This window comes from Saccopteryx leptura, chromosome X (assembly GCF_036850995.1).
Source record: "Saccopteryx leptura isolate mSacLep1 chromosome X, mSacLep1_pri_phased_curated, whole genome shotgun sequence".
Classification (NCBI taxonomy): Eukaryota; Metazoa; Chordata; class Mammalia; order Chiroptera; family Emballonuridae; genus Saccopteryx; species Saccopteryx leptura.
Window position 1 is genome coordinate 49,516,047 of NC_089516.1, and position 16,705 is coordinate 49,532,751.

The following is a 16,705-nucleotide window of genomic DNA, read 5'->3' on the forward strand; positions in this document are numbered from 1 at the left end:
TCCCTTCAGGCTCACTGGCTCTAATGGTCATCCTTGATTATGTTTATTACACACAGTAGATTTTTGTCCTGTTGGTCATATTTACTCTCCAGAGTGTATAATGCCTGCTAGACTCCACCTTTGGATGTGCTGCTTGTGTAGGTAGTTGAGTCTAGGGTTGGTGCTGTCTGCCAGCCACTACTAGTAGAGTTGGCTTTCGTCCTTCTTGGGTTTGTGTCAGCTCTTGTTTGTAACCTGCTATAGGCTACCAGTCTGCAGCTACTGCAATTTTTGCTATTTGTGTCTGTGTTTTCTGGGTCTGGGTTCTGTAGGAGAGGCCAACCTTTGTATAAGAATCGGCTTTCTTCTGTTTAGAGATGACAACCGCTTCATAAAAGACTCAAGTTCTGTAAAATTTGCCTCCATTTTTCAGCTGCTACTCTTCCTGTTGCAGTTGCTTGGTCGTTCCACAGAGTCTTCTGTAGTAAGACTGTAGTGTTGGCTCAGGTTGGCCTCACACATCCAATCTCTCTATATGTTGCACACTTGGTGAGTTAGGGCAGCTTAGGTTGTGAATCCAATATTTGTGGGATCCCCTAATTCAGGAGTTTCTTTGTCAGGAGCTCAGTACAGTGAATGTGGTCCTTACTCCATAGCTTGATCCCTCAGCCACTCCTGGATACTCAAAATTTATTTCTCTCCAACAAGATAAGCAGTAGGTTTAGACTGAGTGTGGCCAACAGTCCCCTCTGTGGATGTTCTTTCAGCCATTGAGACCCCATTCTCAGGGAGGAAGACTGAGAGAGTCTTGTTCTGGGGATGACTGTACCCCTCCCAAAGGTGGCTAAGCCCCTCGACCAGATCCAACAGTAGACTCACAGGGACCCAAAGTTTAAATGTTCATGCTCCAAGACTCTCTCCTGTCCTTCTGTGGACTCAAACCTAGCAGAAAAGAATATCCATCACCCAGGCCACCTGACTGTAAAGCTCCACCCTATCCAATGCACATGAGCCACTGTACTGGTGCTAATCACAGAGAGTGGAACTCGCATCAGCTGAGCCCAGTGTGATGAGTTTTCCTTAGGGATCCACTCTAGCAAGGGTTATTAGGTCTAAAACCAATGTTTTCTGCAGCTGGCTCCTGGATGTGCCAGCCATGGGCCTCCCAAACAGGAACTCAGCACAGGCCAGTGAGAGATACTGCCAGTGACTGGCCCTGAACAACCTTTTTGGAGATACAAGCAATTCAGAGTTTGTGGTTGCCTCTGCTGGACCAGGTATACATAGAAATACCAAGCTGCACCCCTAGGCTGGCTTTTACCCACCTGTTCCTGGGGGAAAGTCCATGCAAATGGCCAAGTTTCCCTGAGCCTTGCCTCCTACACCCTGTCTGTTGGCTGCTTGTTGGGCTCAGCCACTGGGGGGGGGAACCTCTGCTAGAGTCTGGAGCCTATGGCACTTCAGTGATTAGGAAGTGTGATGGGTGTGGTTCTGCCCCTTGGCTCCAGGTGTCAGTCTGTCTAGACTTTTTTCATGGACCTCAGTAGTGTGTGGCCCCAGGATTCTGGTGGGTGTGACCTCTGAGACCCAGATTTGTGGTATGCCCCTTCTCTAAACCATTTCAGCTGAGTCACTTGTGAGATGGAAACACCAGTCATAGACTCCGGAGAATGTATGGGAAAGCTCCAGTCTCAACACCAGAAAACTGAGTCACTGATGTGCCCCCTGCTTCCTGGCCTCTCAGAACGACCCATCGCCATGCCAGGTAGGAGAGACTCCTGAGTGCGGAGCAGCTGCTTTTCCCCAAACTGATGCCACTCAGAGGGGATTGCTCCACCCAAGAAATATGGCACCTGCAGTACTGGAGAATGACTCAGCACAAGGGTTTTGGGGCTGTACCCCACAGTGTCTCTCCCCGGGCTTCAAACTTTAAACTCTCCTTCTGCAACTCTAGTCCTCTCAGCTCTCCCCTGCCAGAGCCCTGAGTAAGTATATGAATGAGATTTTCTGCAAGAGCCCTTTAAAATGGAGTATGCATCTGAGAGCTATGTCTCTTTTTGCAGACAGAAACCTGGCTCTTTTCACAGCTAAATACTGTCTGGGCCCCTCTTCTAGGCTCTGGGGCTCTAGACTGAGACTCTGGGCCTGAGGCTGAGGACCCACACCTCTCAGGGCAACCCACCCCAATGTGAGAGTCCCTCTGGACCCACAGCCACTGCTTGCTCATGGGAGCTGGGCAGCCATTTCTGTGTCTTTGCTCTTGCTATAAGTCTCGGTGTGGATTCTTTGGTGATCCTTGGTTATAGACTCCTTTTAGTTTAATCAAAACTTGTTTTTTCAAGATAATTGTTCTTAAGTTGTAATTAAGTTATAATCCAGTTTGGTCTTGGGAAGTGGCAGTTGGAAAGTCTGCCTACTTCATCACCATCTTTCTTCTAAGAAACCAAACTTCTTAATTCCTAGTCAGTGCTGTTGGTATTAACTTTCCATATTAGCCAATGCAACACAAATTTTGATCATCATTATTTCTTTTACAAAATATTTCCAGTTCCCTGGGGCATATTGCAGAATCAATTTTTTTGAACCTTTGAAGTTAAAGTTGCTCTTTGAAGTTTGGGCTTCCTAACTATTTGAAGTTAGACTTGCTATTATGAACTGTGAGCAGAAGGAATGTGTGTCACTTCTGGGTAGAAACTTTAAGTGACAATATATGATTCTCTAAATTTTCTACTTTTACCTTCCACATGGGCAGGTATAGAGGTGGAGCTTTTCTCAATATGAATTACTGAGTAAGAACAGCATAGAACAGAACCTCTTGCTGACCTATAGTGAACACATAATGAAAATAAAAACCTTTGTTGTTCTAAGCCATTGAGATTTGGGAACTGTTTGTTATACTGGCATAACCTAGCTTATCCTCTTTGATATATATATGCATCTGTGCTTGTAGTCACATAATATACAATCTCCCCACCCACAGATATACACACACATTCAAGACTAAGAAAGTTGACTTTCACATAAATGGTATCTACTCCAAATGAAATAGTATTGTCTGAATGACACATTTTTCCTTCACACTTCTATTCCCCTTGCATAAAAAAGTTATAAGCTGCTCTAATTCAAGCATAGAATTTTCTGACAAGTGATGTTCATCCTGTAGTGGTTTCCAACATCTTAACTACTCACAAGTGCATTGTATAGCTTTCTCGGTGCCCTGGAAAATGCAATAATAGTCTTTTTGTCTACTGTGGAATAATATTCTTTCTAGTTAAAAACAAAGCTTAGAAACACCAGGCTCTTTTTTAATAGTCACAGATAATTTTATTGCAGAAAGAAATTATACATTAAAAGAAGACATAGCCTGATCAGGCGGTGGCACAGTGGATAGAGCGTCAGCCTATGATGCGGAGGACCCAGGTTCAAGACCCTAAGGTCACCAGCTTGAGCGTGGGCTCATCTGGTTTGAGCAAAGCTCACCAGCTTGGGCTCAAGGTCATTGGCTTGAGCAAGGGGTTACTCGGTCTGCTGAAGGCCCATGGTCAAGGCACATATGAGAAAGTAATCAATGAACAACTGAGGTGTCACAACAAAAAACTGATGATTGATGCTTCTCATCTCTCTCTGTTCCTGTCTGTCCCTATCTATCTCTCTCTCTGACTCTCTCTTTATCTCTGAAAAAAAATCATACTTAAGAGCTTACATTCACATATAGAAGTAAATCTAGGAAAGTTATTAGTTATTAATATACAAAGCCACATAATTAAAAAAAGAAAAAACAGATAATGACATATGAGCTGGCCTTAGATTCACCATAAAATGATATATTTTATTCAAAAACAAAATTATATGGGCCTTTAAGAACAAGTTTGTCATTCCAATGGACTTTGAAATAAACTGATTATATCAGTCTCTGTATCACACCCTTAGTCATCCAGCAGCATAAAATCCATTCATTAATTAAACCTTGAAGTTAAATAGGATGTCTTCCACTGAACTCTTGTAAACCCAGACATCACCCTTAAGTTGTTGCCTCCTGATACCCACTCCATCACGTTTTTGAAGCTGGCATACTTCTAGTTCAAAATGCATAGTCACTTTGCCAAAATCTGATGTTGTTAAACACTTCATTGTGTAGCCGTTTTGTACAAAGTCCACATTAAATAATAATTCAAGAGTTCATTTGAATTCACTAATCTGGCTATAGTAACACTGTAGTGTTCTTGGCCCAACTTTGGCAGAGTACCTCCTTCTGCTCCAAGTAAGCACAGTGATAACCTTATGCAACCTCCTTTCAAGGCTGCCAAACACTTTAATTCCTTTTCGTTTTGGAGTATCATTTACATTTACTTAATTGACATCCAGTTCCACTGAGCAACACTGCCTCTCAAGGCTAATGATACCTGTGATTAACTTCTCTGTTGATGCCAAATTTACTGGCATTTTAATTGAGGTTTCTTCAGGCTCTGGTTTCTTTTGAGGATGTAGTGTAATAATTTGGTGTAGTGAGTATTTCTTTTTTATGCTGGTTCTTATTAACTGAATGGCTCTGGAAGTATCAAGCACTCTTCATTCTTTTTTTTTTTTTAATAATTTTATTTTTTAATGGGGTGACATCAATAAATCAGGATACATATATTCAAAGATAACAAGTTCAGGTTATCTTGTCGTTCAATTATGTTGCATACCCACCACCCAAAGTCAGATTGTCCTCTGTCACCTTCTATCTTGTTTTCTTTGAAGCACTCTTCATTCTTTATAGTGGACTTAGGAGTATATGTACATCCTCTTTGTTCTTTAGTTTATTAGTAAATGTTTTGCATAAAACTGGAGTTACTGATTTAGATTCCAGCCCATTTATCCAATGCTTGGCAAACTGTGGTGTTTCAGGAGTAACCGTACCTGTTGATTAATCATCTTCACACTATTCATAGTCAATTAATCAAGTGATATAATTTTCATTACTTGTGGTCACATCTTTTAGACTCAGATTCATTAACTTGATGATTGTGAATGGAGAACCACTGACTTGTCCACAAAAAAAAGAAAGAAGCCTTAAACAAACTTGTTTTCCTTGAGCCTTCTTGGCTAGAAGCAGAATATAAGTATCTATGAGATGGTTATATTGCCACAATGAAATTAAATCCTCCAATATTTGCCTGTTTTTTTCTGTGATGTCTGGAAAGTTCTGTTACAAAACTTCATCAAGATGAATAAGATAATTCTTGCTTTGTCACTCAATAGGACAATTGTAATCTTGCATGATCCAGGATGTTACAGATGGATGTTTGTGCTTTTATGATGACACTGAGATTGGAAATTATGTAGTCACTGAATCAGTTTTATGTGCACTCACAAGCAGTTGTGCTAACCCAAATTAAACGTAGAGGTTACACAGTAGAAAAAGCCTTCTATACATATATTTTCTCCAAGCAGAGCTTTATGCCCTCATTCCTCTTATTAAAACTATGTGGTAGAATAAATAACTTTTTTTCTATTTATTTGGAGTTGATCAAGAAAATCAATAGAGACATTTATTGCTTATGCAGGTATCACACAGTGGTGGTTCTCAATACTCATTGCACATTAGAGTCACCTTAGAAATATCAAAATTGTAGATGCCTGGGCTTAATCCACAGACATTCTGATTTAATTAATCTGATGTGGGTCATTGACCTGAGAATTTTGTTAAAGTTTTTTAGATAATGCTAATGTATAGATCCTTTGAGAAGATTGTGTGAGTTTCTCCAGAAAAGAAACTTTGACATGAAGATGTACATGCTGACAATTTACTGGGGAGTACTCTGGAGCTCAAAATTAGTTGGGCAATGAAGACATAGAATTGATCATTAATGTTCCACTAATCTCCCTGGATATCTTACCAGCATCTCCATGTATCTTTTTGCTTTGAGAACTACTCTCATTTACTTCCCCTCTTTTTGGTGGTTTCCTGCCAGGTAAGAAATCCGTGTGTGTGTATTTGTGTGTGTGTGTGTTTATTTGTGTGTGGTGTGTGTGTATGTACCACTACATACAGTATAACTAATGTATAACTACATACAGTATCTACATAACTTTATAATTACATACAGTAAAGTTCATAATTTTTTGTGACAGAGACTGAGGGAGACACAGTGAGAGGGACAGATAGGAATGGAGAAAGATGAGAAGCATCAATTCTTTGTTGTGGCTCCTTAGTTGTTCATTGATTGCTTTCTCAAATGTGTCTTGACCCCAGGGCTACAGGAGAGTGAGTAACCCCTTGCTCAAGCAAGTGACTTTGGGTTCAAGTCTGCGTCCATGGGGTTATGTCTATGATCCCACACTCAAGCCAGTGACCCTGTGCTCAAGCTGGTGAACCTGCACCCAAGCCAGATAAGTCCCTCTCAAGCCAGCGAGCTTAGGGTTTCAAACCTGGGTACTCTGCATCCCAGTTGAACTATCTATCTACTGCACCACCACCTGGTCAGGCCATTAATCTTAAATGTATACACCTCAACAAAACTTTACATGTCTAGGCACCTGTATAAGCACATAACATATGAAAATATATAGCATTTTTAGATGTCCAGAGAACTCTCTCATATCATTTCCAAGTTAATATCTATTAATTTTCCTATTTTTGAATTTTTTAAAAGTGGAATTATACAGTATGTACTATTTTGTGGCTTCTTTTGTTTAATAACTTGACAGCAAGGTTTATGTTGGTATTTGTGACAGAGACTGATCTTTTTCATCATTGTGTAAATTATTGTATGAATACATAATAATTTATGTATCAGTTCTATTGTGTTGACAATTCTTTTTTCCCAGTGTTTACCTGTTTTAAATAACCCTGCAATAAACATGTGCTTTATGAACATAAGCTCTCATTTCTCTTGGATATATACTCAGTTGTAGAATGGTTCATTTAAAAAATGAAGGATTTTTTTTTAGCTTTGGTAGAAAATGCCAACCAGCTCTGTTTTTGTTTTAAACTAAATTTATATTACAATTGTCATACAATATTATATTGCTTTTAGCTGTATAAAAATAGTGATTAGACACTTTTGTCAGTTATGAAGTGATCACCCAAAAAAGTATAGTACCCATCTGACACCACACATAGTTATTATAATATTATTGACTATATTTCCTATGCTGTACTTTACATACTCATGAACTGTTTTTATAAAGTGGCAATTTGTACACTTTAAGCCATTTGCCTTTTATACTCATTACCCCAACTTTACTGCCAAATTTATTCTCTGTATCTATGGTTAGTTTCTATTTTGTTTTTTTTTGGATTCCATAAGACTGTGTGGTATCTGTATTTCTCTGCCAAACTGCTTTATTTTCTCATTGAATTTATGAGGTGACATATGTTTACAAAACCATACAGGTTTAAAGTGTACAACTCAACAAAACATCATCTGCACATTGTATTATGTACCCATTACTCCAAAAAAATCTCTTTCCATTCCCATTTATCCTCCTTTTGCCCATGTCCACTTACTGTAGCCCCTTTTCCTCTGGCTATCACAACACTGCCATATATGTTTATATATATATATATTTGCCTAATTCCTTCACCTTCTTTCATCCAACTCCTTAACTCCTTTCCCATTTGATTGCTGTCAGTCTGTTCCATGTATTCTGCTTTCAAAGTGGCTGTACAATTTTACACTCCCAATAAAAATATATAAGATTTCTCATTACTCTACATTCTCAACAAACTTGGTATTTCCAGTCTTTTTTAAGTTTGAACATTTTAGTACGAGCATCTGGGAACGAGTTTATAATCTGTACTCTTACCTTCTCTTTGAAGTTAAAATTTACCAACCCATATTTTGATAAAATAGAAATAGCACAGTAATATATGAGTAGAGTAGCAACAGAAAACAGTAATATAGGACAAACCCACTACATATATGCAATAAGTAATAGTCATTGAACATCATTTCAAACCTGACAAAATAAATAGTAGAAACTTAAGTCAGGAAAAATGGGACTAACAACAATATTTAATGAAATAGTATAATAAAAACCAATAGAATAAAAATACAAACACTGGCCCTGGCCAGTTGGCTCAGCGGTAGAGTGTCGGCCTGGCGTGCGGAAGTTCCGGGTTTGATTCCCGGCCAGGGCACACAGGAGAAGCACCCATCTGCTTCTCTACCCCTCCCCCTCTCCTTCCTCTCTGTCTCTCTCTTCCCCTCCCACAGCCAAGGCTCCATTGGAGCAGAGTTGGCCCTGGGTGCTGGGGATGGCTCCATGGCCTCTGCCTCAGGTGCTAGAATGGCTCTGGTTGCAACAGAGAAATGCCCTAGATGGGCAGAGCATCGCCCCCTGGTGCTCATGCCGGGTGGATCCCAGTCAGGCGCATGCGGAGTCTGTCTGACTGACTCCCCATTTCCAGCTTCAGAAAAATACAAAAAAAAAAATACAAATAGCCAACAAAATAATTTTAAAAATAAAAAATACACCACATAGAAAATTATGACAAATGTGGGATAATACCACAAGAAATATAAAAGAGTTGAGATCATATAAACTAGTTATATCAATGAATGTAAATGAGTTTGTCACTTTTTAATAGGAATTAATTTTCAAATTTGTTCTCAAATATTGTTTGCCTTATGCTACATATACACAAATAATAAAACAAAGTGATTCATAAAGATTAAAATAAATCTAAAAAATAGCAGAGTATATATCTTATTTAGATATGTGGAGATGTGTGAAAGTATCAAAATCTTAAAAAGGGGAAAGCAGTTGTGTCTATGGAGGGGTCTGTGACAAAGTTCTCAACCTTGGTGCTCTTTGAAATTTGCTATTTGCTGTGGCAGATTCTCCTGCCAGTATCTATCCCGGCCTCCAAATAGTGATAACTAGAAATATCTCTGGGCATTGCCTATGGTCTCCTGGGTGGCAAAATTATCAGTGGTTAAGAATCACTGGATGAGATAAAAGAACAGAATTCATATTTGTCATAAACACTTACAACTTAACTTTAAAAACTATGTACTTATATATAATATAATAAATACTAACTTTATTTTTTAAAGTATACCAAAAATAATACAAACCAGAAGAGCAAGGGTTGCATTCTTTGTATCAATGTGTTCAAGGAAAAATAAACAAAACACAATATTTACTGATGAATTTAACACATGAATCTCAACCAAAGACAAGTGGACCAAAAGAAAAAAATTATATATATGTCATGAAGATATATGTCAGTAAAGATATAGAAGACCCAGGAAATATTAATAAGGTAAGTCACAGTAAGTCATGTGGACTTATTTTTAGCTTTATACCCAAATGTTATAAAATATACCTCTTTTTCAAACACATACAAAAATTCATAAAAATGAAGCATAAAATATGTTACAAAAAAACCTCAATATGTTTTCTACACAGTTTTTCCCCCTTTTCCCCCCTTTTCTTAACCCCCTCCATTTTCCTCTGGCTATTGCTGCCTTGCTGTCTGTATATATGTGTTATGTATATATGATTTTGGCTAATACCTACAACTTTTTTGATCCTGCTCCCTTTTCTTGCTTCCCTCTGACAGCTGTCCATCTGTTCCTTTTCACCCTGCTTCTGTTTCTATTTTGTTCCTCAGCTTATTATGTTCATTAGATTCCACATATAAGTAAGATAATAAGATATTTGTCTTTCTCTGCCTGGTTTATTTCACTTAGTATAATAACCTTCAGGTTCATCTGTTTTAAAAAGTAAGATTTCCTTCCTTTTTATAGCCACATAGTATTCCATTGTGTAAATGTACCACAACTTCTCTATCTACTCATTCACAAATGGACACTTGAGCTGACCTTCAATTTGTTTTATAAAGTAGAAATATTATCACAAAATTTTAACAGTGCAGTAATAAAATCAGACAACAAAAAGAATTTTTTGAGAATTTTACAACTTTATAACTCATTCTTCTGTAGAAGGAGAAATATAAATCACAACTGTACAAAGACTTGACTTGAGGGTGTGAAAACACAATACTTTGTACAGAGATGTGTTGCAGAATTGGGCACCTGAAACCCGTATACTTATGTTAGACAGTGTGACTCCAATAAGTGTAGTAAAACTAAAAAACATCAAAACTGTTGAATTTCTCAAAAATAATAGCAGACCTGTGGCAGTATCTGCAAAGGTGCCCTTCATAATGCTGTCCACCTGAGCACTCAAGGGATAATATACTTCTACCTTAGGTGGCCAGGTGTGGGTTGCCAAAGGAGTTAACTGGAGGTTCACCTCTGGCCCCTTCCTCATGGTGTATGGTCCAGGACCAAGTCAAGGTCTCTCATTCACGCAGGACAGAAAACTATGTGGGCTATGGTTAAGGTGTGGAACTTGCCTGTGTCCTATGCAGAGGTACTTGCAGCCTGTGAGCAATGTGCAGTATGTTCCAAGGAGCACCCTCAGAGACCACTGGTGTCACCTGGAAAAATCCAGAGGGGTCATGTTCCACTGAAACGATGGCAGATAAACATCATTGGACCCTTACCAAAGTCAAAAGGGTACCAGTATGCAGCCACTTGTGTAGATACTGCGACCGGGCTGCTTGCTGCTTGCCCCGCCCATAACCCTGACCAGAGGGCAGTCATACAGGCTCTGGACTGCCTGAGTGCTCCATATGGGTGACCGCTGGTCCTTGGAAGTAAAAATGGTACCCATTTTACTGGTTCAATGGTGAGGCAATAGGCTCAAGAGCTAGGGGTGGACTGGAAGTACCATGTTTCCTACCACCCACAGACTGCTGGTATCATTCAGCAGTATAATGGACACTTAAAGCAGGGAATGTGACAGGAGGGGGGCACCAGCTCCCTTACTGGATGGACACGTCACTTGTGGACAATAATCCTGATTTTGAATGAGAAACCTTGCGAGGGAGCCAGCTCCAGTGGAAGCCCTCCTGCATTGTGCAGCTGCCTCCATTTAGTTAAAGATATGCACCAAGGACATTTTACTCAAGCCAAGTTTTGGACAGCAGGGAAACATGCTCTTGCCTGCCCCAACAGCCCTCCTTAAAGGTCAATAGCTTTAATGGACTTGGTCCTGGACCATACAGCATGGAGAAGTGGCTAGAGGTGGACCTCCAGTTAACTCCTTGGGCAACCAGCACCTGGCCACCTAAGGTAGAAGTGTACTATCCCTTGAGTGCTCACGGGGACAGCATTATGAAGGGCACCTTTGTAATTTCTTTATGGCCAATAATGAGTTCTCTTATTTTATTACACATAGAATCAGCAGATCGTGGTGTATTGGCCAATAAGTTTTGGTATGCCCACACAGGGTTGCCTCTGGTACCAGATACTATGCTCTCTGCAGACAAAACTCTGGCCTATATTCTGCCAGAGAAAAAAGATTAGCCTCTCTTGGTGCTGTTGACAGTTCATTTCACCCATAGCTTTTGATTTGTTAATTCTATTGCTGTAGATTTTTGTTGTTGTTGTTTATTTTTGTATTTTTCTGAAGTTGGAAACAGGGAGGCAGTCAGACAGACTCCCGCATGTGCCCGACCGGGATCCACCCAGCATGCCCACCAGGGGGCGATGCTCTGCCCATCTGGGGCATTGCTCTGCTGCAACCAGAGCCATTCTAGCACCTGAGGCAGAGGCCATAGAGCCATCCTCAGCGCCCTGGCCAACTTTGCTCCAATGGAGCCTTGGCTGCAGGAGGGGAAGAGAGAGACAAGAGAGGAAGGAGAGGGGGAGGGGTAGAGAAGCAGATGGGTGCTTCTCCTGTGTGCCCTGGCCGGGAATCGAACCCAGGACTCCTGTACTTCAGGGCAATGCTCTGCCACTGAGCCAACTGGCCAGGGCCTCTATTGCTGTAGTTTTTACTATTTCTGTTTATGCAATGTACCCCACTCCTCACACAGTGACCATCATGGAAGATACCAGTGATTTAGATTGTAAAGTAAGCAAAAGGGGTAGAATGTTGGTCAAGTAAGTTTGTAAATATGATATATATGTTTGCTCACTTTGCTGTGTGAGACAGGCTGTAAGCTGACAAAGTCATTATAGACTAAAGCTTAGTTTTAAGACTAAACCTTTCCCTTTCTTCTAATATTAAGGTCTTCTCAAAACTAAGCTTTTCCCCACACCCTTGACTGTTGCATGATAGGGGTGCTGCACTCTTATGAGGAATCTCATTTTTGCCTCAGATGAGTGACTTTGTATCAGAGACTTCCTTATTTGTATAATGGCTTAAAGTCTTTAATTTTTTTTTTCTTTTCATTTTTCTGAAGCTGGAAACAGGGAGAGACAGTCAGACAGACTCCCGCATGCGCCCGACCGGGATCCACCCGGCACGCCCACCAGGGGCGATGCTCTGCCCACCAGGGGGCGATGCTCTGCCCATCCTGGGCGTCGCCATATCGCGACCAGAGCCACTCTAGTGCCTGAGGCAGAGGCCACAGAGCCATCCCCAGCGCCCGGGCCACCTTTGCTCCAATGGAGCCTTGGCTGTGGGAGGGGAAGAGAGAGACAGAGAGGAAAGCGCGGCGGAGGGTGGAGAAGCAAATGGGCGCTTCTCCTGTGTGCCCTGGCCGGGAATCGAACCCGGGTCCTCCACATGCTAGGCCGACGCTCTACCGCTGAGCCAACCAGCCAGGGCTAATTTTTTACACTGTAAAATGAAGCAGACCAGGAGCTCTTGCTCACTTGCTCAGATTACTGCCATCAGCATTGCAGAGGAGAGGCAGCCAAGATAGTGAAGTGCTGAAAGAGAAGCCAGTTTGTGCAGAGTTTGTGTAGAGAGAAGGAGATGGGAAACAGAGGTGAATAAGGCTGGTGGGGCCTTTGATTCTAGGAATATTTAGATGAGTCAGTGGCTTTGGGAGCCATGAATGGAAAGGGAAATGTTTTCCCACTAAGTATTTCTCACCTGCCAGGTATGAGCTAGAATTAAAAGTAATGGCCAACCAGTTCTTGGCTCTGTTGTTTCATTACCATCTGTCCAAATCAAATGCAAACCTGCACGGGCCAGGAGGCTGTGATGGTGGCCGTGGCTACTGATTTTATAATATGGAAAACAAAGTCATGGCCAGTTTTAAAAATTGTAGTCTTAAATACTAAAACATAAAAATAAAAGAATGCCTATAAATGATCTCAAATCTATAAAACTAATAACACTATAATTCAAAAGAAAGCAGACTGAAGAAACCAATTAAGATAAAAGGAGGTATAAATGAGGTAGAAAACAGAAAAGCAACAGAAATAATAATTCAATCAAAATGCTGTCCATGCAAAGTCAACAAAATAGATGAACCACACTAATGAATCTAGTTAAGAAAAAAGGAGAAACATCCCAAATATGCAAAATAAAAATAAATATGTAGGAAATAAACATTGAGATAGAGAAATTTTTTAACCATGAGTCAGCTGTTTCTTATGTTACCAAATCCTGGATGTTGCAACTTAATATATACGATCTACTAGACTTGGTTGAAGTGGCTACTGTTGCCAGCATCAAAGTCACTTCTGCAGCAGAAAATCAATTTTCCTGCTACTATCTCCTTTGATACCCAGATGCTTCTTCTGTGACCCTCCACTGGAATGTAGATCATGGAAGCTGCTCCCTAACAAATTAAACTTTAGAATGGATATGTCTAAGTGCATAAGCATGACCTAGCTGAATGAACCTGAGAAAACAAGTTGCCTAGGTTTTAACATATAAAAATGAGATTCAAATTCTCTAGATATATCAAAGATACTCAAAAAGTTCTGGACAACCATGTCAAATATCAACTTCAAATGTTCAACGTCATGCCTGTCTCATGAAAAATTACAAAATCACTTGTATTAGCAAATAATTAGAAATAACTCAAATACCTATCATTAGAGAAATGGCTAATTAAATTCTGGAAAATTCTTACTTTGACATATTATGTAAAAATATAAAGATTGAGAAAGTTCTGTATATATTGACAAAGAATAGTATCTAATAAGACTGCAAACAAATTTAAGATATAAAAATATATGCACTTGTATGTACATATGTGTTTGTGAACATTAGTAGCATAATGTTATTTATATTCATAAATATATGTATAAATATATGCATATCATTTTATATAAACACAGAAAAAATACTGAACAAATATACATCTAAATGTTATGTTTGATTACATTTAGGTAAGAGAGACTATGGTGAGTGTTTGGGGCACATCAAATGGAACATTCATATTTAATTCTCTATATCTCTCACTATATAAATCTATTATCATAAGGTTATATTTGTATTTGGTTAGTGAATTAAAAATTAAAGGTATAGTGAAGAGAAAGATTTATAATTAAAGTAAGTAATACATATGATGAAGTTTGAGCCCAAGGCTGTTAGTGGCCAAAGTAAAATTAACAGCATTCTCGGGTTTTTTTGTTTGTTTGTTTGTTTTTGTGACAGAGAAAGAGAGAAAGACAAAGAGACAGAAAGACAGAAAGGGAGAGAGATAAGTAACATCAATTCCTCTTTGCAGCACCTTAGTTGTTCATTGACTGCTTTCTCATATGTGCCTTGACCGGCACGTTACAGAGTAACCCCTTTCTCAAGCCAGTGACCTTTGGGCTTAAGCCAGTGACCATGGGGTCATATCTATGATCTCCTGCTCAAGCCAGCGACCCTGCACTCAAGCTGGTGTGCCTGTACTCAAGCTGGTGACCTCAGGGTTTCAAATCTGAATCCTCCATATCCCTGTCTGAGTCTCTATCCACTGCACCATCAGGCAACATCCTCAGTTTTATACGTTTCCTTGTCTGTGATGAGAGGGAGGAATTTGAATCCAATTACGCTGGGCATCAACATTTTACCTGGTATAAAGGTATGGTGTATAATACAAAATAAACATTTGGCCTTTATTCCTATTTCCTGACACCAAACTCCTAAAACCCTTGGAATTCCCTGAGCAATAAGAGTGTCTTCTGTATGCTAATGAGATGCCTGGTAGTTGGGGCCCCTAGTTAGGGGCCTGGTAACCATAAAGTCCAAGCCATGATTAAAAGATTGAAACTTTTGGCCTGACCTGTGGTGGCGCAGTGGATAAAGCGTCGACCTGGAAATGCTGAGGTCGCCGGTTCGAAACCCTGGGCTTGCCTGGTCAAGGCACATATGGGAGTTGATGCTTCCAGTTCCTCCCCCCTTCTCTCTCTCTGTCTCTCCTCTCTCTCTCTCTCTCTCTCTCTCTCTCCCTCTCCCTCTCCTCTCTAAAATGAATAAGTAAAAAAAAAAAAAAAAAAAAGATTGAAACTTTCAGCCTTCACACCTCCTTCCTCTGGGTAAGGGAGAGTGCCAGATAAGTTTAATCAACAATGACCAACGCTTTACCTGACCTGTGGTGGTGCAGTGGATAAAACATTGACCTGGAAAGCTGCAGTCACCAGTTCAAAACCTTGGGCTTGCCTATTCAAGGCACATATGGGAATTGATGCTTCCTGATCCTCCCCCTTGTGTCTCCTCTCTCTCTCTCTCTCTCTCTTTCTCTCTCTCTCTCTCTCTCTCTCTCTCTCTCTCCTCTCTCAAATGAATAAACAAGGTCTTTTAAAAAAAGGAGAAAAACAATGACCAATGCTTTAATTACCAGTAATCACATATACATGGTGAAATCTCCTTTAAAAACCCTATGTGGTCTGGGCAGTTTCCAGATTGTGGAAAATACATCGATATTCTGAGAAAGTAACTCACTCAGAGAGGGCATGAAAACTCTCCAGCTCTTCTCCAACATCTTGCTCCATAAATCTCTTTTATTGGGCTGCTCTGAGTTGTAGTCCTTATAATAAACCAATAATAATAAGTAAAACACTCTCCTGAGTTCTGTGAGTCATGAATCTGAATTTGGCTATCAGATTTAGAGCCAGTCAGTCAAAAGTATGGGTAGCAAGCTAGAATTTCTGATTGGCATCTGAATTGGGGCCAGGCAGTCTTGTGGGACTGATACTTCAATCTGTGGGTTGTGTCAATTTGAGGTTGTTGGTGTCAGAATTAGATTGAATTGTCTGATATCCAGTTGCTGTTGCAGAATAAGAGAAATTATGCAGGTCACAGAGTTTTCTATGCTCTAAGTCTGAAATTAGTTCTGGAGAATAAAGAGAAATTTGCTTTTCTGGGTTATGAGGGTTTTTTGTTTTTGTTTTTGTTTTTTTTAGTGAGACAGAGAGGGGGACATATAGAGACAGACAAGAAGGAAGAGAGAGAGAGAGAGACAAGAAGCATCAATTCTTTGTTACAGTACCTAAGTTGTTAATTGATTGTTTTCTCATATATGCCTTGACTGGGAGGCCACAGCAGAGTGAGTGACCCTTGCTCAAAACCAGCGACCTTGAGCTCAATCCAGTGACCATGGGGTCATGTCTATGACCCCATGTTCAAGCCAGTAACCCTGTGCTCAAGGTGCTGAGCTTGCATTCAAGCTGCATGAGCCCAAGCTCAAGCGGCAACCTCAGGATTTTGAACCTGGGTCCTCAGCATCACAAGCTGATGATCTATCCACTGCTGGTCAGACAATGGGTTATGAGATCTTGAAACTCAATGAGTAATGTGTGGGTACATGACTGCTCTCTTAAGCTTGAGAAACAGCTAAGAAAAAATATATTATTATAAAATTTAGGTTGACTGAGGTAAGACAGGTTCAGAGAGGAAAATCAAATAAAAAGACAGTGGCTAACATTTTCAAGTATTTTGTTGTAAATGTGATTAAATTATGAAATTTCACTGCCCCTTGTTATACAAA

At 40.1% G+C, this 16,705-nt stretch overlaps 1 pseudogene; it reads right to left on the reverse strand.

Annotated features, from left to right (window-relative positions):
- Window positions 1–3,939: 3,939 nt before the first annotated feature.
- The window catches only part of LOC136386338 (maternal embryonic leucine zipper kinase-like), an 80,980-nt pseudogene continuing 68,214 nt past the window's right edge, over window positions 3,940–16,705 (reverse strand).